The following is a 25,653-nucleotide window of genomic DNA, read 5'->3' as shown; positions in this document are numbered from 1 at the left end:
CCTTTGCAATAAACCAGTAATTTAGTGAATAAATGGGTTTTCTGAGTTCTGTGAGCTGCTCTAGCAAATTAATCAGACCCAAGGCAGGGGTTGTGGGAGCCTATGATTTATAAGCCAGTCATCAGAAATACCTGGGCTTGTAATTGGCATCTGAGGTGGAAGGTAGCCTTATGGGACTGAGCCCTTAACCGGTGGAATCTGATGCTAACTCTGGGTAGATAGTGTCAGAATTGAGTTGAATTGCAGGACACCCAGCTGAGGTGGGAGAATTGGTGGTGTGCGGAAAACCCCCCCACACACTGGATTGGTACCAGAACCTATTTACAGCATAATCACAATCTCTGCCTTCATCTTCACATGGCCTTCTCTGTGTCTTTTGTGCTGTTTTCTGTCTCTTACAAGGATAAGTATCATTGGACTTAGGGCCTATCCTAATCCAGTGTGATCTCATCTCAATCCTTACCTTGATTACATTTCCAAATAAGATCACTTTCTGAGGTTCTGGGTGGACATAAATTTTGAGGGAACAGTACTCAATCCCCTGCATGGAACTCAACAAAATAAAAACTTTTGCTCTTCAAAAGACACTTTTAAGACAAAAAGCAATCCAGAGACTGGGAGAAAATATTTATAAAACAAAGGACTTGTATCCAGAATATATAAAGAACTCTTACAATCCTATAATAACAAGACCAACAACCCAATAAAAAATGGGTTAGAAAGATTTGAACACTTTACCGAAGAAGATATACAGATGACACATATGCTCATGAAAAGCTATTCAGCGTTAATTAGGGAAATGCAAATTAAAACCACAGTGAGATACCACTACACACCCACTAGAATGGCTAAAACTTAAAAGATTGCAACATCAAATATTGGTGAGGATGTGTAGCATCTGGAACCCTCACATATTGCTGCCTGGGATGCAAAATGGTATAACCACTTTGGAAAACAGTTTGGCAATTTCTTATAAAGTTAAATATATACTTATCAAAGACCTAGAAACTCTACTCCTAGGTGGAGTTTATCCAAGACAAATGAAAACAGATTCACACAAAGATTTGTACATGAATGTTAATAGCAGTTTTATTCATAATAGCCAAATGTTGGAAATACCACAAGTATCCATCTTCTGGTGAATGGATAAAAAAAATTGTCATATTTGATATAATGGAATACTACTCAACAACAAAAGGAAAGAAACTACTGATGTGCACAAAAAAATGGATGAATCTCAAAAGAGTTAATGCCAAGGGAGAGAAGCCAGACACCAAATACTACATACGGTATGATTTTATTTACATGGAATTCTAGTAAGGGCAAAACTACAGTGATGGAAAGCTAATCAGTGATTTCCAGGCACCAGGGGTTGGGAGTAGGGGGTTAATTGCAAGGGGGGACATTTTTGGAGTGCTGGAAATATTTTATATCATGATGTGGCAGAGATTACATGACTATACACATGTATCAAAACTCATCTCACTATATACTTAAAATTGGGTATGTTTTATAATATATAAATTATATCCCAATAAAGCAAGACCCATCATTCTGAAACTTCAGAACCCTGGGGTTTCCATAGAGAAAAACAGGTAACGTCTAAAGGATTGGGAATCAGGACAGCATCTGACTTTTCAAGAGTCTTCCTGGAACCTGGAAGGCAATTGAGAAAGGCCATCAAAATTCTGAAGAATTTTATAGTCAGCTAAACTATTAACCAAGCTTGAGGGTAAAATACAGCTTTTTTCAGATGTAGAAAGGTTCAAATAAATTATCTCCCGCTCATCATTTCTCAGGAAGTTATTAGAGAATGTGTTCCACCAAACTGAGGGATTAAACCAAGAAAGAGAAGGAATCGAAGAAGCAAGGGGTTGAACACAGAAGACAAATAAAAGAATACATAGGAAAGTAGTGATGAGAAGTTCTAGGAGGATAGATGAGTCTCAGGCATACAGAGAACCTGTCCAGACTGAAGCAGAAGAATGAAAAGCTCCAGAAGGATGACTTCAAGAAAAAATGTACCTGGGCTTCCCTGGTGGCGCAGTGGTTAAGAATCCGCCTGCCAATGCAGGGGACACGGGTTGGAGCCCTGCTCAGGGAAGATCCCACATGCTGCGGAGCAACTAAGCCCATGCACCACAACTACTGAGCCTGCGCTCTAGAGCCCACGAGCCACAACTACTGAGCCCACGCGCCACATCTACTGAAGCCCAAGTGCTCTAAAGCCTGTGCTCCGCAGCAAGAGAAGCCCGCACACTGCAACGAAGAGTAGCCCCCGCTTGCCGCAACGAGAGAAAGCCTGCGCGCAGCAACGAAGACCCAACACAGCCAAAAATAATAAATAAATAAAAATAAATAAATTTTTTTAAAAAAGAAAAAACAAGAAGAAAAAATATACCTGAAGAATTTGACTACATTAGCAGACATTTTTCTGTAATGTCAGAGTTTGAGAATTAATCAATAATAGGTATCTGGAAAACTAAGTAATAGAGAAAATGAAGCAATTATTACTTCCAGGGAAAACAATAAGTTGCCCAACTTAAATAACTGTACACTAAGTGACTCAGTAAAAATATTTACACAGCCATAATGTAAACATTACATATTAATTTAATTAAAAATAGCAATATAGGGTAGGATTTTTAGCACCTTCACTAAAATAGTTCCAGTTTTCATCTTGAGGATTGCTTTCCAAGTGACTGTTGACTGTCATTTCTCACTAGTGTCAAAGTGTTTGTCCCTCCAAAATTCTGCTCCCCACTCTACTTTTCTTCTTTTCTGCTGTGAGGTTGGAAATCAGATGATCAAGCTTATTTTATTGTGTTAAGTTGGACTATATAAAGTATAACTTGCCTAAGGTTTACTACATGGTTATGGTGACATTCATATTGGCTTACTCGGAGCCTTTTCTTGCCTTTGTGACTGTGGATAAATTCCTAACCTCTCTGTGGGGGAAATAATAGGACCTAGGGCTTCCCTGGTGGCGCAGCGGTTGAGAATCTGCCTGCCAATGCAGGGGGCACGGGTTCGAGCCCTGGTCTGGGAAGATCCCACATGCCGCAGAGCAACTAGGCCCGTGAGCCACAATTACTGAGCCTGCGCGTCTGGAGCTTGTGCTCCTCAACAAGAGAGGCCACGACAGTGAGAGGCCCGCGCACCGCGATGAAGAGTGGCCCCCGCTTGCTGCAACTAGAGAAAGCCCTCGCACAGAAACGAAGACCCAACACAGCCAAAAATAAATATAAATAAATATTTAAAAAAAAAAAAAAAGCTTTAATAATAGGACCTATTTCAAGGGTTGTAAGGATTAAAAGTGGTCAGGATTAATTTAAGGTAGATTTAATATAATTCATTTATTTTTTTTCATTAATCAATTTTTAAAGTTAGTAAAACAAATAAATCAATATGCTATTCTTCATTACCTAATTTGTAATAATGCAATGTCATGAATAGCCAAATTATAAGCTATTTGTAAAGCAGGGAATATGATACCAGTTCTGATATTTCTTTGGTCAAATGTATCTATATGTCTGTTTCAAACTCTGAGGTTCGGCTTCTGACAATAAATAAGTCTCAAATATAAAAATCAGAAATAGCGCCATTATTTCATTAGATATTATGATAAAACTTTTCCCGTGATTTAATGAAATGGAAAGATATAGACTGTAAAAATTAATTGATCTGGCATGTAACATACAATTGTATTTTTGTTAATGAGAAATAGGCAATATTAAATAAATAAGATGAAATAAAGATGAGAATTGATTAAAACTGGAATAAATATTTTATTATATGATTTCATAAAAATAGTTTTTAACTATCTTACTGAATAACACATCAAATTTGAAATTTAATCATGTAAAAACTTGGTTTGTTTAGCTAGTGTGTCATGAAAAATTTGGTGACCCTGGAAAATATTATAGCTACACCTAAAATGATCAACTACTTTGGCGATTCTAACATATTTCTTTCCTGCTAATGACCTGACTTTGGGATGAGTATTGAGAATAGGTAAAAGTAATTATATTTAAGTATTTGAGAAACTATTGATTAGTATTTTTGAAAAGAGGCTCTCTGTGCTTCTTTTCCTTAAAATAAATGCTTTCTTTGATAATTCTTAGGGGACAGAAGAAGGCTTAATTCCACCACCCCACTATACCACATATTATTCAGACCATAACAGCATGAGCCAAAATACTCCATTTCTAAAGCCAAGTTTCACGCTTCACAGAAGTATGTAAAAGATAAGGAAAGACTGGTTCCTTGTATCGTTGAAGGAGACTTCCTCTTTGTTCGATGCTCTAGATGATATTATTCACCTGGTGGTGCCAAAAAATCAGATTTGGGAGGAATAATGGGTATACCTTTCTTTTTGAAAAGCTGGAGAAGAGTTATCGTGAACACAGGTACTTTCCTAAGCAGGTTAGTTTTAGGAAAGAGGACACATAGAAGTTGATGATGGGAATGCTGATTTCCTCAAAGCTATACATAATTAAGCACGTCTCCGAAAGCATTTTGCACTCCCAGTGGTATGAGAACCCTCAGTTTGAAGGCCGTTAGGGTAAACTGAAAAATGGTTCAACGTGCCTTAAGAAAACATTGCCATCTAGTGGCAACTATTTCAAGTCGTAGACACAAGGACCTAGAGGTACCCTTGACCCTTTGAAGGACACCTCTGATTCAGCCCCAAGTTGCAAAATACCTTTCGTGTATACTGTGTGTTACACCGTACATCGTGCTTTCTACATATATTGTTATTTAACATTCCAAGTAAGCCCTTGAGGTGGTGATGCTATTTCCTTCTACGGATGAGGCAACTGAGGATCAGAGAGGGTAATTTATCCAAGGTCATACTGTCGTTTATTCATTCAAGATCCATTTGTCAAGCACCATTACATGATGAGCATTACTCCTGGCTTGGAGTAGGGGCATGTATTATGAGTGAACTCAGAGATGACCAAGACATGATGTCCTTAAGTCATTCCCCATCTAGTGGGAACATGGAATTATGAAAGCTGGGGTCAGGGCGTGCATCGAGGACTGATGTTTGTCAGTGTTCTTGCCACTACATCATGATACAATAAATGCGTTCCGAGGGGTCCTGGAGTCCTTACAGTACAGGATGAAGTCCGTCACACGGAAAGGTGGTTTCCAAGCAAAATGACTCACTGGATTAAAATGTCAGCTGAACAGAGTGCCTGCCCTGCACCCCCCCCTTCTAATCTGCTGCTTGTAATCTGCTATGGGCTTGGAAACCCGAAGAGGAAATTTATTTAAAGGGTATTTAACATGAAAGTAAATGACCTGAGAGAAAATCCCAGAAGCTCCCTGAAGGGTGTTGTGTGTGAGCTTTAGAGCATAGCCTTTATTACATCTGTTTTGGCCACTCCTGGGACTTTCTTAAGATGTCCTCTCTGAGTCGAAGCCAGGCAGCAGAGTTAGCCGGTGAGTTCTGAGTGGGCAGAGTCACGGTCGAATAGATAATTGTGCTGTAATGAGCACAGTGAGTTAGGAGAAACCCACATCCCTTATCAAGGCATGCCTGCCTCCCCAGCCTTGTGTTTAGGATCTCTCCCCTAGCTTAGCACACTGAAGAAATGGACGTTAGTTCTGTTTTTTGAACATTCCAAGTTCTTGCCTAACTCAGGCCTTTGTAACATTTCTCTCTCTCCCTCACTCTTCACAAGGCTGGCTCATCTTTTAGGATTCAGCTTAAATGTCACCTTCTCAGAAAGCTCTTCCCTAACCATTCTACCTAATACCTAATATGATAACTAATATCCACCTTATCTATGCTCTCTACCAGCACCCACTTGTGTTCTAAAAATGTCCTGTAGACATTTTTCTACACGAATTGAAGCTGTAGCACTTACCACCTTCTAATATATACATATTTGCTCTGTTATCTTTATTGTCTATCTCTTCCCATTAGAATGTAAGCTTTTCGAGGACGAGTGTTCCATCTAGTTGGCTCTTTTCTGTATGCCCACCACCTAGAACAGGACTTGGCAGATGGTAGGCACTCAGTAAATATCTGTGAATGAATGGAATGAAAACTCTTTTCCCCTTTGTCTCATGTAGCTATTCTCAATAAACACAGCCAGACTGGCCTGGTTTTCTTAAATAGATTCTGACAGTTTTACTTGGCAGCTCGTGAAGCAGGACTGCTATGGGCCTTTGTTCCAGGAAATGGACTTCAAGTTACCTTCCCAGGGCCCAAGCTTCTCTGGGACATTAGTTCTCTGGGAAATCAGGCATTAGGCAGGTGTGTTAAATAGTGTTTCCTAGGTCTGTACTGCCACATCATTCATTAACTCTCTTGGGCAGGACACTGGATAATGAGGGCAGGGTCTTGTTCAAATGTCAGGTTAGCTCCCCCACATTCCTCACCACAAGCTGCACCCCCATGATCAGCTGGTTCTCTGGCCAATGTTCAGCAGATCTCACCACGGTAGGGTGGGCCTGGAGAGAGTGGAGGTTCTAGCCCTGTCCCATTCCTGGACTGCCAAGTTCCTCCTCTGCTGGTATTAAGTCAAGCATGGGGATGTCTTGTGAAAAGAACAGTATAATAGTGAAGGGCTGAAAAATACACTGCTAAGTCACCGACTTCCATTGAGAGCCTGGGAGTGAGGAAGGAGCAAGTCTCTCAGCCCAGTGATCTCAGGAGGCATTCATGAAGGTCTGATTTATGTACAGCACTACCCTGAAGGTAGCAGTGAAGAATCCCTGTGCTACCCTCTTACTTAGAGGGAACCAGGTTGGGGCTGGTTTCCTTCCTCAAGAAGGAAACACTAGCCAGCACCCTTGAGCAGCTAGTCTTCCTGACAGAGTTGCTTGCCTCCCTGGTGTCTACTGCCTCACTCTCTATTCACCCTTCTGGACTCACTCTCTTTCCAGCTTCTTCCCATACCCTCTCATCCTCCCTTACCACAGTCCACCTCATGCAGGTCTTTCTGTTCTTGAATGTTACAGGTATTTTGAGCCCCCAGACCCTTGCATGTGCTGTTCCATCTCTATTCCCATAAAAAAGACACTAAGCTAACATCATCTACTTATCTTTTGCATTTCAGCCCCTCACTACCTCCTGGTTTCTGTTTTCACATATAGAGTGACCCAAACTACGTTTGCCATTGTGATCAAAGATGTATCTGTTTCTAGGGGCTTCCCTGGTGGCGCAGTGGTTAAGAATCCACCTGCCAATGCAGGGGACACGGGTTCGAGCCCTGGTCTGGGAAGATCCCACATGCTGCGGAGCAACTAAGCCTGTGAGCCACAACTACTGAGCTTGCACTCTAGAGCTTGTGAGTCACAACTACTGGGGCCCACGCGCCTAGAGCCCGTGCTCCACAACAAGAGAAGCCACCACAGTGAGAAGCTCACGCACCGCAACGAGGAGTAGAACCCGCTCACTGCAACTAGAGAAAGCCTGCGCGCAGCAGCAAAGACCCAGCACAGCCAAAAAAAATAATAATAATAATAACAACAACAACAAAAAAGATGTATCTGTTTCTAAATGTAGAGATTAACGTAGAGAGAATTGATACCTTGTGATTGAATCTTCTGACTTCCTATCCAAGAACACTACTGGCCTTTCCATCTGTTCAAATCTTCTTTTGTGTTCCTGAGGAACATTTTAAAGTTTTCATCATATAGGTCTTGTGCATGTCTTGGTAAGCTTATTCCTGGGAATTTTTATGTTTTTGTTGCCACTATAAATAGTGTTTTTTCCACTATACCTAACTGATTGCTATTCGTGTACATAAAAGCTATTGGTTTGTATACATTAATTACAATCTTGTTTTGTTTATCATGGATTTTCCATTTGGGGCTCTTGGGGTTTCCAGATATATAATCATATTTATCAATAGTGATACTTTATAACTCCTCCTTTCCAGTTTTGACACCACTAATTCCCTCTTCTTGGCCAAATGCATTGACTAACACATCTAGAACAATATTAGATAACTGTGGTGACAGTGGACATCTTGTCTTGCTCCTGTGTCTAGTGAGAATGCTTCCATTGTTTCCCCATTGAGCGTGAAGCTGGCTTTTTGTTGTCCATAAATCTCTGGAATCTGTCTACTTCCCTCTATTTCCACTGTCATCTTAGTCCAAGACACTGTGATTTTTCACCTGTAATAACCCCCAATTTTCATTTTCATTCTTGCCCTGACCAGTTCACTCTCCACACAACAGCTAGAGTTGAAACATAAAAATCTGATTGTGTTGTATCTCTCTTAAAACTCTCCAGTGGCTTCCCATCCCTTTTAGAAGAAAGCCTAAAATCCTGAATGTGACCCACAGGGCCCTGCGTGATTTGACCTCCGCTCATGCATTTCCAGCTTCATCATGTACCTTCTCTTCCTTACCACCATCCTGCTCACGGAGACCTTTCAGTTCCTTGAATGTGATAAGTATCTTCCCCCTTCAGACTTTGCACATGCTGCTCTGTCTCTACCCCTTTGCTAGGCTACTATCATGCTACTTACTCTTTGAATTTGCACTTCTCACTGACTTTCTCAGGAAAGCCTTCCCTAACACGTTAGACCAGGTGTTATATATCCTCATCGCACCCTCTCCTTTTCTTTTACAATCCTTTTCACCATAGCACACTTACATATAACTATTTATAGAATTTTATTGTCAGTCTTTCCTGCTGGATTGAGAATTATGCTAGTGCCTAATACATTGCCAGTTCTCAATAACTACTTGTTAGATAAATAAATGAATATAAATTATTCAAAATGTATTAAAGATGTAACGATTGCCTCTCTTTGTTCTTATATAAGAAATATCTCAGGTTCTGAGACTGCACAATCAGTGACTGGTGTATTTGCAGGAGAATATGGGATAATATCACAGCAAACAGATTAGAAAGTGGGTACATGTTGTTATACTAGATAATAAAGAAATTATCAAAGACTATTGAGGTCATGTCAAAAGGGCTCCAGAGCCAACTTGAAGATGTTCCCAATGGCCAAAGATGGAACAATTTGTGTAAGAAAAATAACTACAATAGATTAAAACACATCAGATGTGTTTACCTCTTCTGATACTAAGAAAATAAAAATAAAAACTCACTGTTAATCTCCTAGAGGATGGTAAGGAGTCAGCTCATTCTTTTGAAAATTGGTAATAAAGAGAAAAAAAATCAAACATTTATTCTGCCTTTCCTATGTTATGTTTACCTATGGAAAACTGAATAGTTAATGAGAGGTAGTATCTTTTTTTAATGGATATATTCCAGCTAGTAAATGAAGAAAATGATAGAATTAGAATATCACGGGTTTATTGCCTAAAATGAATTAATGGTTCTAGGCAATTATTAGCAATGACTGATCACATCATTATCTGATACTTCAACCAAATAGAAGGATACAATACAATGTATAAAAATGTCTTACAAGCCTCTGGGTCCAACTACCCATATACAGGAAATAAAGGGGAAAGAGGAACATATTAAATTATACCATGGGTATGCAATGAGCAAAGTCCAGGCTATGGAAGACTTTACAGGATAGAAGACTTGATTTCCTCTACATAAAGTTGTGAGAAAGAAAAAGAGAGATGGAAGAGCACTTACAGATTTAAAGATGTAAAAGGATACCTCAACCATTGCATTGTATGGACCTTGTTTGGATGACTGCGTACTTGAAGATATTAAGGAATTATTAGGGTTTTTTAGGCATTATAATGATATTGTGGTTAATATAATTTTTTAAAGGCATCCCTATCTTTTAGAGATACATAGGAAAATATTTACAGATGAAATGATATGGTATCTGGAGTTTGCTTCAAGTTAATGCTGATGGAGAGAGGGAGTAGGGATATAAATGAAACAAGATAGGCTCTGATTTGATCATTATTAAAACTGCTTGGTGGGTACTTGGGAATTCATTACATGAATCTGCTACTTTTGTATATGTTCAAAATTTTCAATAATATAAGAGGTCAAAAAATTAATAAAGAAAGAGACAACATTACATCTGGGCTAATGCCTAGATTCTAGGAGGCATTTTAAAAAGAACACAACTCTGGTTGTTGAATGTCTAAATCTTGACAGTTTGAGCCTTGAAAGAGCAGTCGTGTCTCACTGGCTGTGGGGAGCCAGGAGTAAAGCTCACTTCAGAAGCCCAGGGCCTTCTGTCCTGCTTACACCCAGATGATCCAGCTGGCAGGAACAGCATAAAATGACAACAAATATTTATTCCATTTGGGGATTGTCCTGTACTACTTGGATTTCCAAGAAGAAACTTGGATATGGGGCAATCCTTTTTCACTCAAGCCTTTAAAAATTTTGCTCCCTTTCCAGCACTGTCACAATAATGAGCAGCAAAATTCATGAGAGTAAATTAGATTTTTCTGAATGGAGGAAAAGAACACAACTATTCAGTGTAGACCAGTGCTGTTCAATAGAACTTCCTACGATGATGAAAATGCTTTGTATCTCCACTGTTTAATGTGGTAGCCAATAGCCACAGATGGCTACTGAGCACTTGAAATGTGGCTAGTGTGACTGAGGAAACAAATTTTAAATTTCATTGAATTTTAATTTGTTTAAATTATCCTCCAGTGACTAGCAGCTACTGTACTGGAGGGCACAGTTTGACTCTATGTAATGTCTATAGTCATTGCTTCCTTAATGCTTTCTACTATTAACTCAATCACAAAAAATGCTTTATCTTTTCTAGCTAAACAGGTCAGTCAACATTAATTTTAATAGATATTCTTCTCCTATTCCTATCTCCATTCCTTTATTTAAAAACAATAATAACAAAAACTGTGAGGATTTTGATTTACCACCTTTCCCACATATCCTCCAGGAGACAAATAGATGTACACAATATCGCTAAAAGGGATTATCTAATCCACACCTTCTATGTTATATAATTTATTCATTTTACAAATATTTAATGAGCACCTACCCTGTGCCAGGCACTGTACCTATTGGTGCTGTGAATATGTTGATTGTAGTGGATGCTGTATTGTGCTGCCATCCTTCAGGACCAAGGCACTCATTCTCCCAGGAGCTGGGGGTGTTGGCTGCCAACAGCTTTTAGCTGAATCCATCTCCAGGAATTAACCTGAGACTCAAGCAACTGCCTTGCCCAAGTTTACTGTCCATCCCTAGGGATAGCACACATCCAGTCTATACGGATGTATGAAGTAGACCCACTCACTGGAAGCTGTGACTACTCTGAAAGGCCATCCTAAGCCCAGAGTTTCCTGTGGGACCAACTGAGGCCTTTTGGCAACCATATCATAGTTCAACTTCTTCAACTTCTTCCTCTGCCTAACCCAAGCCCCCACAGTTTTTCCCAAGTGCAAATCTCCATTTCAGATAGACTTGGTTTCTGCCCTCATGGAGTTGACAGTATTCTGGCAGGGATGAAGAAACTGAAATCAGAGAGATTTAAGGACTAGCTTAAAGACACACAGCTGATTCATGGTAGAGCTAGGAGAATCCATTTTCCTGGCATTCAATGTAGTGCTCTTTTTACTGTACTATGTGGCGTTAAAATAAAGCATGTTGCATTAGGAAATCACAACGTTATTGGGAGTGGTACTAAGAGAATAAGACATCTTTCTAAAATGTTAGATTGAACAATGGGCCAATTAATTTTCACTTGGAGCAGCACCTCTCTCCTTTCAGGGAAATGCTTTCCTCTTCCTCCAGACACAGTAGCCTAATGGAAGTTACCAGCTTCTTAAGTGATCCATATTCCTTGATCGCATGGCTGGTTGAGAGGTTGGTACTAATCATGGTAGCTTAGCCATTGTTGGTCCAGGGATGGGCACATGACTGAAGCCAGTCCAATCCCAACTCTTCCCCAGAATTGTTCTTAAACTGGAGCTGAGCAAGCACTTTCATCCTAGTTGGAATATATTAAGAATGTGTGTAGAGGGATCTAAACTCATCTTAGGGAGATGAAGATCTCCTTATTTTGGGAAGAGGTTTGAGAGAAAAGAGGCTTTGTTGCAGAGGGAAGTGAGGAGAGAGGCAGACAAAGTCCTGACCGCAATATTTGTCCCTCTTTCAAGACTGGCAAGGCCAGTGCCAGCCCTGCTCTACCCAAGACTTGGTTATTTGAGCCAGTGAATTTTTTCCTTTTTGCTTAAGTCAGTTCATGATGGGTTTCTATCCTGTTTTCCTACCACCTTAGCAAATTGATTCCACTTTTCCATTTAATCTTGTCATTTGTGTTTTGCATACCCATTTTTATATAGCTTGTATTCTTTAATGTACAACTTTGTATTCTGCCTTTTACTTGCTGTTACTTCATATTTCTCTAAAGTTGACATAATGGCCACAAGTTAATATACCACAGTCTAACAGTTTCCCAACCGTAGAATATTTAGATTGTCTGCTTTTATCCCCTTGTTACTGTATTTAACATTACAACTACCAACTTGGTGTATGTGGCTTTATTCTTCTGTTGAATTAATTCTTTTTTTTTAAATAAATTCATTCATTTTATTTATTTATTTTTGGTTGAGTTCGGTCTTTGTTGCTGCACACAGGCTTTCTCTAGTTGCGGTGAGTGGGGGCTACTCTTCGTTGCGGTGCGCAGACTTCTCATTGCAGTTGCTTCTCTTATTGTGGAGCATGGGCTCTAGGCGTGTGGGCTTCAGTAGATGCGGCATGCAGGCTCAGTAGTTGTGGCTCACGGGCTCTAGAGCGCAGGCTCAGTAGTTGTGGCACACGGGCTTAGTTGCTCCGTGGCACGTGGGATCTTCCCGGACCAGGGATTGAACCCGTGTCCCCTGTGTTGGCAGGCGGGTTCTCAACCACTGCGCCACCAGGGAAGCCCTGAATTAATTTTTTTGTTTGTTTGTTTATTTATTTATGGCTGTGTTGGGTCTTCGTTTCTGTGTGAGGGTTTTCTCTAGTTGTGGAAGTGGGGGCCACTCTTCATCGTGGTGCGCGGGCCTCTCACTATCGCGGCCTCTCTTGTTGCAGAGCACAGGCTCCAGATGCGCAGGCTCAGTAATTGTGGCTCACAGGCCTAGATGCTCTGTGGCACGTGGGATCTTCCCAGACCAGGGCTCGAACCTGTGTCCCCTGCATTGGCAGGCAGATTCTCAACCACTGCGCCACCAGGGAAGCCCCCCTGAATTAATTCTTAAGTTAAATTCCTAGGAGGGGGATTGCTGAATCAAAGATCACGAACACTCATGGTTTTTGTCACAAAAATAAGTATTTTTTACATTTCAGAAAAAGTTTAGTTAGTTGTCAAGTTTAAAGGAAATGTCAGTCTTTAATGGTGAGAGCCTTGAGTCACTTCCTCCTGACTAAATTTCCATCACTTGGCTCTGCTTTCAGGGCCCATTGCTGCTTGTTGCTCATCTAGAACTCCTAGGGAGGGAGGAAGAGCCTGAGGCCACAGCAGCTGGCTGTGCTGGGTTTTTGCTCTGCCCAGGAATGGAGCTCTGAGGTGTGGTGTAGGGTTCTCATGAAGGAAAGGGAGGGCAATGGAAGGGACTGGAAGCATCAGGAGGGGCTTTCAACATACCAAGTTCTCCCTGCCCACAGCCAGATTCGGAATCTCATCAAGGCGAGCAACCCTCCACAAGAGATTCTGGTACCAAGTTCCTAACAAATCCTCTTATTTTTATCTTCCCATAGCACTTTGGGTTTTTCCTTCATAGAGCTTATTATTATTGCAAATTATTAATTATGTAATTCATTGTTCCATTCCTGGTAATTTAACTTAAGTATTAATTCTTAAGAGGGCATTAACCTAAGAATTAATTCAACAGAAGGAGAAAGCTACATTCACCGAATTGTCTTTAAGTTCCATGAGAGCAGAGATGTGTGTCCTTTTAGTTCACCCCTGTATCCTAAGCCCCCCAAACGGTGCCTGAACATAGTAGACACTGAAAAAAAAATTTGTTGAATGAATAAATAATCAAATTAGCATAATAACAGAAACCAAGTGAACTATGTTTCTTAAATTTACTTGATCATGGAACCATTTTTTCAAATCCAAGTTAACATTCTAAGGGACTCACTTGGGAAATGCCAGTTCCATGTATTAGGGAGAAAGTATCAAGAGAAGGTGAGCATAAGTAGTCCTGTGTGTTCCACAGGAATTCTGTGTCCCTCTGAACTCTCCTGTTGAGGTGCTGCACCCACTTGGAGTGCAACAGAGACAATCCCTAGTGATTTGACTGACTTGAAGGGAATTTTGTTGAAGCAAGTTGAGCGCCACAGCACTTTGATAATCAGGTGGAAATTTAATAGTTCTAGTTAATGTTCTTTTGAAAATTCGTAGCTTGTGGATCATTGAGCAGTTTTACAGGCCAGTCCCATCAAATTGTTTTAGAAGACATCTCCAACATGCTTCTTTGTAAGCATTCTCCCAGTACTGACATATACAGTATTGAAGTTAAATGAGTCTTCTGCATATTTTAAAAGATTAACAAATCCAAATAAAAAGATTAATTAATTCACAGAGTCTTTCTCTGACTATAAAAGTGAGAAATTATTCTGGTGTTGAGTCACTGTGAGTATAAAGAGCTCTAGATTAGGAACCTAGATTAGTTGAGACACATGGTTCTAATTCCAGCTCTGCTCCCAAAGAACCTGCTTGATCTTTCTGAGCTGAGCCTCAGGCACCCCCTCTTATAAAGTGAGAGATTGAATTTAAAAGATTGTAATATACCTTCCTGCTCAGGTAGCCCATGGTGCTTATCTGAAAGCACATTTAGTCTCTAGGAATGGCATAAGTAGCTGTGAACAGGAAGAACTGGTTAATAGTCATTGCCGTGGCTACTACAGCCTCCAGGACCATTACAGGTAAGTAGATGCTAACATGCAAAGTTCAAACTTCACGACTTAAACCACAATTGCTCTTTGGCTGAGTGATTCAAATGGTTCTCACAGGACAGGTTGAGTAAGGTCCACTTACAGTTAATGCTGGCTGAGAAGAAAAGTGAAGTGTGATGAAAGATACACTGAAATTAACCTGAAGCAGATCCTTTGCTATTTGCAGGTCTCTAGTAGGACCACTTCACTTACCAGCTTTGTTCTGTGACCTTATAAGTGTCTCTTGAGCTTCCAGCACTGGATTTTCCCCTCAGATACATTTCCCCTGTACTGCTTATCTTGTAAAATTAACTACTGTGTTACAGATGCATGAGCCAAAGCTAATTTTATAAGAAACTTGAGTGAGAGGAAATCAATCTTTCAAGGTCCCTGAAGTCCTGAGATCATAAAGAAAGGGCTAAAGAAGTAGTTTTAGGCATTTTGCTTTTGATTTCCTTCTTAGTTTCAGTTTTCTTTTTCTGAAACTCTGGCCCCAGAACTTCCATGGCATATATAGATGCTCATAAACAAAACAATGACTAATACTATGCTGTTAGAAAGGTCACAGCCCTTGCAGCCAGCAGCCGCTGCCAGCCTGGCTTGTTAGTGGAAATTTACAAATGATAATGGAGCTGCCACTTTAGCTTTAAGAGCTACTCCCACTTGGGGACCTGAAACTGTGTAGTCACCAAAACAGCAAAAAGTGGTTAATTCTTTGATTTACTGCAAGGATCCCTATTGATCAAGTTCATTTAAGGTTATTTATTTTACACGTTATCACAATTTGGCAACCATACACACTTCAGCACTTACAAATGGTCAGATTTAATTACTGTTGAGTTACAAAATCATGTGCTATGCCCATCAGTGTAAACCCAATCTTAAAGCATGTGCAAGCTTAAAATTCTAAGAATTGTTTTCAGTATCTCTCCTGGTTATGAGATTTTGTGTGTGTTTTTGTTATGTAAAACTCAAGTCTAATGACTGTTTTGAAAAGATCTAGGCAAAGGGTCATGACAACAATTCAGCTATTTAGCACAACTCTCTGTAAACAAATCACCAGAGAAAGGCTTAAAGTGAGGTAATAATTCCGGCTCATTGTCAGTGAATAAACACCAGGCATCTACAGACATGTTTAATTAATTCCTGCACTCTCTTCAAATACAAATTAATACAAAATAGCATTTGTGACTTGAAGGTAATTGTTCACAAATGTATAGTTTAAGAGTGGATTTAGGTATGGAACATACAAGACTCTGAATAAATATTTTGAAATAAACATTTATTTCACAGAAAAGGCTGATGAAATGGAGAAAAAATGATGGTAAGGGAGACACCAGACACAAGTAACAACAATGCAAGCCAACGTGTCCTGCTAGAGGTATAAACAAACTCCCCTCTTAGCACCAAGGAGGGGCAATGTAAATCAGATGGGAGGACAAGCTTCAAAAAGAAAGGCAAATGATTCTGAGTTCTTTTAGGAAGATGAGTACTGTTTTGATTAATAGAGGAAGGGGAGGCATTCCAGTTAGAGGAACATCAGAGGCAGGGACTTCCCTGGTGGCGCAATGGTTAAGACTCCACGCTCCCAATGCAGGGAGCCTGGATTTGATCCCTGGTCAGGGAATTAGACCCCACATGCATGCCACAACTAAGAGTTTGCATGCTACAACTAAGGAGCCGGCCTGCTGCAACTAAGACCCGGCACAACCAAATAAATAAAATATGAATAAATAAATTTAAAAAAAAAAGAGGAACAGCAGAGGCAGACAGGAGTGAAAAGCACTACCTGGGGTAGTCCTGGGTGAATGGGAGTGGCAGAATGTGGGGCTGGAATTGGGCTAGGGACTCATTTTGAGCATTCTTGAAGGTTAACCTAGAAGTGTGAATCTGTCAAAGAAAGATAATTTTTTCCATTTTGTGTCTTCATTTTTTCAAATTGAAACATAAAAATATATACATTATAAACATTAAATATTGTGAAAAGTAGTGAAAAACACTGTGAAAAGTAGAGAGTTAGTATCTCATAATTCCACAACCCCAGAGAGAACCATCGTTAGGACAAATGGGTATTATTAAAGTTTTAACAGGTATTGCTAAATTGCCCTCCAAAAAGTCTGTATCTATTAATACTTGCACCAATAAGGGATGAGGTTGCTTATTTTCCCACATATCTGCCAACATTGGGCATTTTCATTCTTTTTAATCTTTGCCAATCTCATAGGAGAAAAATAACATTTCATTCTTGAGCATCTTTTCATTTTGTTTTGGCCATTTGATTTTTTTCACCCCTAATTTTATTTTTTAAATTATTTTTTAAAATATTTATTTATTTATTTATTTTGGCTGCGCTGGGTCTTAGTTGTGGCACGTGGGATCTTCATTGTGGCATGTTTTAATTGTGGCATGCAGGATCCTTAGTTGCGGCACATGGACTTCTTAGTTGCAGCATGCGGACTCTTAGTTGTGGCATGCATATGGGATCTAGTTCCCTGACCAGGGATCGAACCCAGGGCCCCCTGCATTGGCAGCATGGAGTCTTACCTGCTGGACCACCAGGGAAGTCCCTCACCCCTAATTTATTTATTTATTTATTTACTTATTTATTTTTATGGCTGTGTTGGGTCTTCATTTCTGTGCGCGGGCTTTCTCAAGCTGTGGCTAGCGGGGGCCACTCTTCATCGCGGTGCGCGGGCCTCTCACTATCGCGGCCTCTCTTGCGGAGCACAGGCTCCAGATGCGCAGGCTCAGTAATTGTGGTTCACGGGCCCAGTTGCTCCGTGGCATGTGGGATCTTCCCAGACCAGGGCTCGAACCCGTGTACCCTGCATTAGCAGGCAGATTCTCAACCACTGCGCCACCAGGGAAGCCCCCTCACCCCTAATTTTAAATGCTCCCTTTATCATAACTCACCAGTGCATCTCTTGCACCTAGCCATACGAGGCACCCAATAAATGACATGAAATAAATAGGAATGATGTATTGCTGCTCTTTTGAAGAGAAAAATGGTATGATCATATCTGGGCTTTAAGACCATAGTTCTGGTGGCATTATGGAGAAAAGACTGAGAGCAGAAAGCTACTGAATTCAGAGTATAGTTAGAAAATCATTAAAACGTTACAGGCAAGAAAATGATGAACGCCTTACCTAGGGTAGTGCCAGTGGGGATGAAAAATGGGAATGGATACATGGAGCATTACAGGAGTAGAAATGAAGTAACTTGGTATACATTTAAGCAGGCAAGAAGATGGAAGACAAGGAGGTAATAAAGAAGACTAGGGTTTCTCGCTTGGGTGCTTGAGTGGATTTTCATACAGTTAATGGGAATATGGAACCCATAATGAAGAACAACTTTTTTGAAGAGAGTTGTGAATGAGTTCATTTTACATGCTAAGTGGGACCTGCTTCCTTCTATTCTATTTATGATTCTGTTCTCATTCTCATAATTGCTTCAATTATGATAGTGTTCTATCGGTCTCTTCTATTTCAAACTTTTATTTATTTATTTATTTATTTTTATTTTTGGTTGCGTTAGGTCTTTGTTGTTGTGCACGGGCTTTCTCTAGTTGCAGCGAGCGGGGGCTACTCTTCGTTGTGGTGCACGGGCTTCTCATTGCAGTGGCTTCTCTTGTTGCGGAACACGGGCTCTAGGCGCACGGGCTTCAGTAGTTGTGGCTCACGGGCTCTAGAGCACAGGCTCAGTAGTTGTGGCACACAGGCCTAGCTGCTCTGTGGCATGTGGGATCCTCCCAGACCAGGGCTCGAACCCATGTCCCCTGCATTGGCAGGCAGATTCCCAACCACTGTGCCACCAGGGAAGTCCTATTTCGAACTTTTGATTTCCACTTTTCCACTGGAGTTCTCTGCCTAAAAGCATGTTCAAGTTGCCCCTTTCCTCAACCACACCATTATTATAGTCTCTCCTATATTACCCACACTGACCCAACTGTTTTTTTGGCTGCACTGCCCGGCATGTGGGATCCTAGTTCCACAACCTGGGATTGAACCTGTGCCCCATGCAGTGGAAGTGCGGAGTCCAACTGTACTGCCAGGGAAGTCCCAGTGACCTTTTTTTTCAACCACCACTTATGCATACATTAATTCATTCACTTATTTAACTAATATATATGGAAAACTTTCAATATGCCAGGACGCTTCTACATGATGGGGAACATCAGTAAATAAAACAGACAAAAAACCCTGCTTCCTTGGAGGTCACATGCTTACTCTACTTACCCATATTTCCTTTTCATCTGCTTCCACCATTGTCCTGGAATTGTTCTTCTGAAAGTTGACACTGATTTCAAGACTGTGAATTCCAAGTGCCATTTCTTGGTCTCTTTGACCTCTCTGCAGCACTTTACATTGTTGACAGATCTCTATTTCTTTAGCTTAACTCTTGTTATCTTCAATTCTTCTGCTTATCTATTTCCTGGAATGCTTCATTATGTTTCCTTCTCTGCCTTTCTTCCATTCTTTTCTCCAGTCCTTCCTACTCATGTTTTAAGGACTCACTCTCAAATATGACATTCTAACTTGTACTGTACCATACACCCAAGTTTACACATAAACTTGAGTGTATGTTTTATCTAGACCACTGTTTCCTAAATGTGTTCCATGGAACAGAAGTTCTTTGGGTTGTTAATAGATGTTATATAAGAAAGAGTTCTGTGGTCAAATACTTTCGGGAAAACACTGGGGTAAACACTGGGCTTCTCCATGGCAGTACTTCTTAGAGCAATTAACATGCCAATGAGAATTATGAATCACCTACAGAATGAATGTGTCTCCCTCATGTCTTTGAGCATAGAGCTTTAAAAAAAATTTTTTTTTAATTAATTAATTTTTATTTTTGTCTGTGTTGGGTATTTGTTGCTATGCATGGGTTTTCTCTACTTGCGGCGAGCGGGGGCTACTATTTGCTGTGGTGCACGGGCTTCTCATTGCAGTGGCTTCTCTTGTTGCAGAGCATGGGCTCAGTAGTTATGGCACACGGGCTTAGTTGCTCTGTCGCATGTGGGATCTTTCCAGACTAGGGCTTGAATCCATGTCCCCTGCATTGGCAGGTGGATTCTTAACCACTGCGCCACCAGAGAAGTCCCAGAACCTTATTTTTGAGTTGAAATTTGTAGGACTTCTGAAGAACACACTTTAGGAAATATTATATTAGACAGTAAGCTCTTCGATGCCATGACCTTATTGTATACATTTGTTCATGTATTCCCTAGAGAATTCTGAAGAATGCTTTGGTGTCAGTAGGTATTCAATACAATTCAATAGGTAGAGATTAAGTTGAGGGCATTCCAAGTGCAAAAGTGAAAGGGCAAGAAAGCATGGGTCATGTTTAGGAATACTTAGTTCAGCTAAGCCACAAATGATGAGAATTCTATGAACAATCGTATGCCAACAAATTAGATAAATTTGATGAAACAGATAAATTCCTACAAAGACACAAACTACTATTACTAACTTAAGAGGAAATAGACAATTTGAATAGATCTATAACAAGTGAATAGGTTGAATCAGTAATTAAAAAGAAAAACTACCCACAAAGAAAAGCCCAGGCCCAGATGGCTTCACTACTGAATTCTACCAAACATAGGTACAATAGGTACAATCAAGTCTGATGTTGGAGGAATTCAGACTCTACCCGATCAGTAATGAACTGCTGAAGGTTAGGAGAGTTGGATAATCTAATACGGGCAGGGTTAAATTCCTCTTTTCAAACAGAGATGCTGCTGAACCACCTGTGTCATCCACACTCCTGAGCTGGGCCAGAACCAGGTTAGCTCTGAATCTACCATGCACAGGTTCTGTGACATTTACTGCTTGACTGAACATTGAATATTAAGGCCGTGAGGTAGTCCAGTAGTTCTGAGCTGGAATAAACATCCTAAACCAAGAATCACCAGCAACAGACAACCACCTGTCTAGAAATTAGTGTAAATATGTTATAAAGTGGGCAGCTTACTGCTGTCTCAGGAAATTGGTGTCACTTTGGCCAAATCAGGCCAAACTTGTTTTCACAATCTTTAGTAAGGAATCAAAGCTACTCAGAAAAACATGACCAAAGTCATGTCACACCATGGCCATAACCATCACCCCAAATTGTCTTACATATTATAAGACCCCAAAATGAACTTCTTCCCCATCCCTCTCTATTTTTAATTCCATAGAAATACTTATTAAAAACATGAACACAGAAAATTTTCTTATCTCACAAAATTATCTTACTTCTGTACATTGTCTTACTTCTATTAAAGATATTACCGGGGCTTCCCTGGTGGCGCAGTGGTTGAGAGTCTGCCTGCCAATGCAGGGGACACGGGTTCGAGCCCTGGTCTGGGAAGATCCCACATGCCACGGAGCAACTAAGCCCGTGAGCCACAATTACTGAGCCTGCGCGTCTGGAGCCTGAGCTCCGCAACAAGAGAGGCCGCGATGGTGAGAGGCCCGCGCACCGCGATGAAGAGTGGTCCCCACTTGCCGCAACTAGAGAAAGCCCTCGCACAGAAACGAAGACTCAACACAGTCATAAATAAATAAATAAATAAATAAATAACGTGAATTTCTTTAAAAAAAAAAAAAAAAAGATATTACCAGGCTGTTATCTTGTCGATTCCAGATCTTCAGCAGGGCAAGAACAAGACTCTGATACTCAGCCAGCAGTCATCTCCCTTTGAGCACATTCAGTGCCTGTTGGTATGACTTTTCCTTCATGTTATTTTCACTATATCTTTCTGCTTGGCAATCCCTATGGAAAATCTAGTGTTCCATTTCCCCTATTATCTTAATTCATTCATTTACCAAATATTTATTGAGCATTTTCTGTGTTCCAAATGCTGACCTAGGCTCTAGGGATTCAGCAATGTACAAAGTCCCTGTCCTCATGGAGCTTGTGTTCTAGAGAAGGAGGTAGATGCTAAGCAAACAGATATGTAATGGTGGTGGTAAGTGCTATATAGAAAGGGTCAGGGGCTAGAGGATGACTAGGTTGGCAGGGTAGTTGGTAACCAGGTCCCTCAGAAGTCATCACATTTTATCAGAGACCTGAAAGCAAGAGGAAACTGTAGATATTTAGAGGAAGGGTATTCTGGACAGAGGGAACAATAAGTACAAAGGCTCTGAGATGAAAATGTGCTCGGTGTTTAAACAATAGCAAGGAAGCCAGTATGCAACACAGTGTAAAAGGGAGCTTCTTGGGAAAAGAGGTTAGAGAAAAGGTGGGGGGGAAGCAGGAGAGCAGATCGTGAAGGCCTTGTAGGCCACAATAACAGCACTAGGAACCCGTTGCAGGCTTGAGAGTAGGGGAGCTACATGACTGATTTAAATTTAAAAAGGAGCATTCAACCATATGATCCAGCAATTCCACTCCAGGGTATATATCCGAAGAAAACAAAAACACTAATTTGAAAAGATACATGCCCTCCAATATTCACAGTAGCATTATTTACGATAGCCAAGATATGGAAGCAACCTAAGTGTCTGGCAACAGATGAATGGATAAAGAAGATGTGGTGTGTGTGTGTACACACACACACACACACACACAAAATGGAATTTTACTCGCCATAAAAATGAATGAAATTCTGCCATTTGCAACAATGTGGATGGACTTAGAGGATATTCTGCTTAGTGAAATAAGTCATACAGAGAAAGACAATATTCTGTGTTGTTACTGATATGCGGAATCTAAAAAATAAAACAAATGTATACAACAAAAAATATATTTATATAAAGGAGCATTCAGCCTGCTGTTTGGAGAATAATCTGTGGGGAGCAAAACCAAAAATGAAAGTAGGGAGACCATTGGACAGTGCAGTAATTGGAAAGAGATGATGGTGGCTCACACAAGGAAGATGAGATGAGGAAGTGAAGACAGATTCATGATAGATTATGAAGGTACAAACAACAGGACCTGCTGATGACCTGGATGTGGGCTGTGAGTAAAAGCCAGGAAACAAGGATGAGTTTAAGTTTTTGGCCTAAAGCCACTTACTGAAATGGAGACTACCAATAATGGAACACATTTTGGTGGGGGAGGGGGCGTGGGAATTGAGAATTCTTCACAGGACATGTTAGAGTTGAGATTCTTATTAGATATTCAAGTGGAGATGTTTGTGTAGGAGTTGGATATAAGAGCCTATACATAAATTAGAGGAATGGTCTGGGTTGAAGATCCAGTTTTGAAGTCAACAGCATTTCAGAGGTATAGAAAACCACAAGGTAGGATGAGGTTACCTAGAGAAGGAGTGAGGCTATGGAAGAGACAAGAAGGGAGCTGAGAGCTGAACCCTGGGACACTCCAACAGTTAGAGTCTGGAGCTGGAGGAGAATCAAAAGAGGGTGGTCCTGGAACCCAAGTAAAGAAAGTAGCTTTTCAAGGAGAGAATGATTAACAACAGTGTATTTAACACTGTTGCTATGTACATTAATTTGATATGATGCCATATATTAAAGTCGCTGAATTTTAATATAAAAAATTCTAGATTTATAAGAATTAAGCATGATCAAAAGCAAGGATAAGCATATGTACCAGGTGTTTTGGGAGAGTATTAGTTTTCACCCATTTTTTCAAGAATAATTAATAACATTCCTCTTTACTTTCAAAAGTATTCTGATTTAAATAATAAATTATATGATCCTCCTAACTATAGCGAAAACAGAATTTGTGGCAAATAGTGTTTTTAGGAATCTGTGCTTCAGAACTATCACAAGTAATGGCTCAATAGAATTTTGTTAAATCAAAAAGGTTTTGGGGCTTCCCTGGTGGCGCAGTGGTTGAGAGTCTGCCTGCTAATGCAGGGGACGCGGGTTCGAGCCCTGGTCTGGGAGGATCCCACATGCCGCGGAGCGGCTGGGCCCGTGAGCCACAACTACTGAGCCTGCGCGTCTGGAGCCTGTGCCCCGCAACGGGAGGGGCCGCGATAGTGAAAGGCCCGCGCACCGCGATGAAGAGCGGTCCCCGCACCGCGATGAAGAGTGGCCCCCACTTGCCGTAACCAGAGAAAGCCCTCGCACGAACCGAAGACCCAACACAGCCAAAAAAAAATAAAAAATAAAATAAAATATAAATAAATACAATGTCCTTTAAAAAAAAAAAAAAAAAAAAAAAGGTTTTCCTTTATTCTAAGAACCCTAGTTCAGGACAGTTTCTGATGTATACTCTATCTCCTTTTTCAAATTCTCCAGGTAACAATGTGTTTCATAGGACACAGAATTTTTTTCTTGATTCTTCCTTCTTTTTTCCTAATTTCAAACATAAAGCATGCTCAATGAAGAAAACATCATAAATACAGAAGAGTATAAAGGAAAAAAACTCAACCATAATTTCACCAACCAGAAAAGTGCAGTTATTATTTTTTTAAATTACAGCAATATTATAATGTCAGCTTTTCTTATTTATCTGCATGGCAGATCATAGACTTTTTTAAATTAAACTTTTACTTTTTAGGTCACTGTAGATCCATATGCAGTCGTAATAAACAACACAGATTGATCCCATGAACCCTTTGCCCACTTTCCTCCAATGTTAACATCTTGCAAAATTAGAGAACCAGGATATCGATACTGATAGTCAAGATATAGAACATTTCCATCACCATAAGTATCCCTCAAGGCGCCACATGTTCTTTCTTCCTGCCCCTACCTCCTTCTTAATCCCTGTAATCACTAATATGCTCTGCATTTCTATAATTTTGTCATTTCGAGATTATATAAGTAGACTCATACAGTATATAATTTGGGGGGATTAGCTTTTTTCACTTAGCACACTCCTCTGGAGATTCATCCAGGGGTTGTTGCATGTATTAATAGTCTGTTCCTTTTTATTGCTGAGTAGTATTCCATGGGATGGATGTACCACAGTTTGTTTAATCATTATCCGTTGATGGACATCTGGGTTGTTTCCAGTTTAGGGCTATTATAAATAAAGTTGCTATAAACATTTGTGTACAGATTTTCGGGTGAACCCATTTTCATTTTTCTGATACAAATGCCCAGGAGTGCTATTGCTGTGTCCTATGGTGGTTACATGTTTAGTTTTTTTAAGAAACTGACAAACTATTTTCCATAGTGACTGTACCATTTTACATTTGCACTATCATGTAATGAGTGATCCAGTTTCTCTGCACCCTTGCCAGCATGTGATTATTTGCCATCTTTATATCCTCTTAGGTAGAAGGTCTCTTGATATCTTCTACCCATATTCTAATTGGAGTGTTTATTTTTTGTTGTTGAGTTTGAGAGTTCTTTAAATATTTTAGAAACTAATCCTGAATATGTCGTTTTCAAATATTTTCTCCCAGTCTGTAACTTGTCTTTCCATCTTCACAGGGTTTTTTGCAGAGAAAAAGTTTTCAACATATGAAATCCAATTTATCAATTTTTCCTTTTGTGGAATGGCTTTAGAACTCTATGCCTCACCTTAGATCCCAAACATTTTCTCCTATTTTTTTCTTAAAGCTTTATTGTTTTATGTATTACACTTAAGTCCAAGATCCATTCTGAGTTAATTTTTCATAATATGTGAGACTTAGGGAAAGATTTATTATTTTTCCTATGGATGTACAATTATTCCGGCCTTTGTTGGAAAGGCTGTTTTAAGTTGAATTGCTTTTGCACCTTTGTCAAAATTCAGTTGAGCATATTTGTGTGTCTATTTCTGGGTTCTCTATTCTGTTCTATTGATCTAGGTATAAATAGACACATGATATTGACTGTTATAGCTATATAATGAAGTCTTGAAATAGACCAGTTCCTCCCATTTTATTTTTCTTTTTCAAAATTGTTTTAGCAATTCTAGATCCTTTGCATTTTCATATAAATTTTGGAATAAACTT

The 25,653-nt window shown here is 40.0% G+C and overlaps 1 long non-coding RNA gene across 1 annotated transcript in view; it reads right to left on the bottom strand.

Annotated features, from left to right (window-relative positions):
• Positions 1-1,242: 1,242 nt before the first annotated feature.
• LOC103011982 (uncharacterized) overlaps positions 1,243-25,653 on the bottom strand; it is a 92,990-nt gene continuing 68,579 nt past the window's right edge. The window contains exon 4 of the long non-coding RNA XR_451694.2: positions 1,243-1,656. This is a non-coding gene — a long non-coding RNA (uncharacterized LOC103011982). The remainder of the gene's footprint in view (positions 1,657-25,653) is intronic.

Source organism: Balaenoptera acutorostrata, chromosome 12, assembly GCF_949987535.1.
Source record: "Balaenoptera acutorostrata chromosome 12, mBalAcu1.1, whole genome shotgun sequence".
Taxonomy (NCBI): Eukaryota; Metazoa; Chordata; class Mammalia; order Artiodactyla; family Balaenopteridae; genus Balaenoptera; species Balaenoptera acutorostrata.
This window is presented reverse-complemented; position numbering and strand designations above follow the sequence as displayed.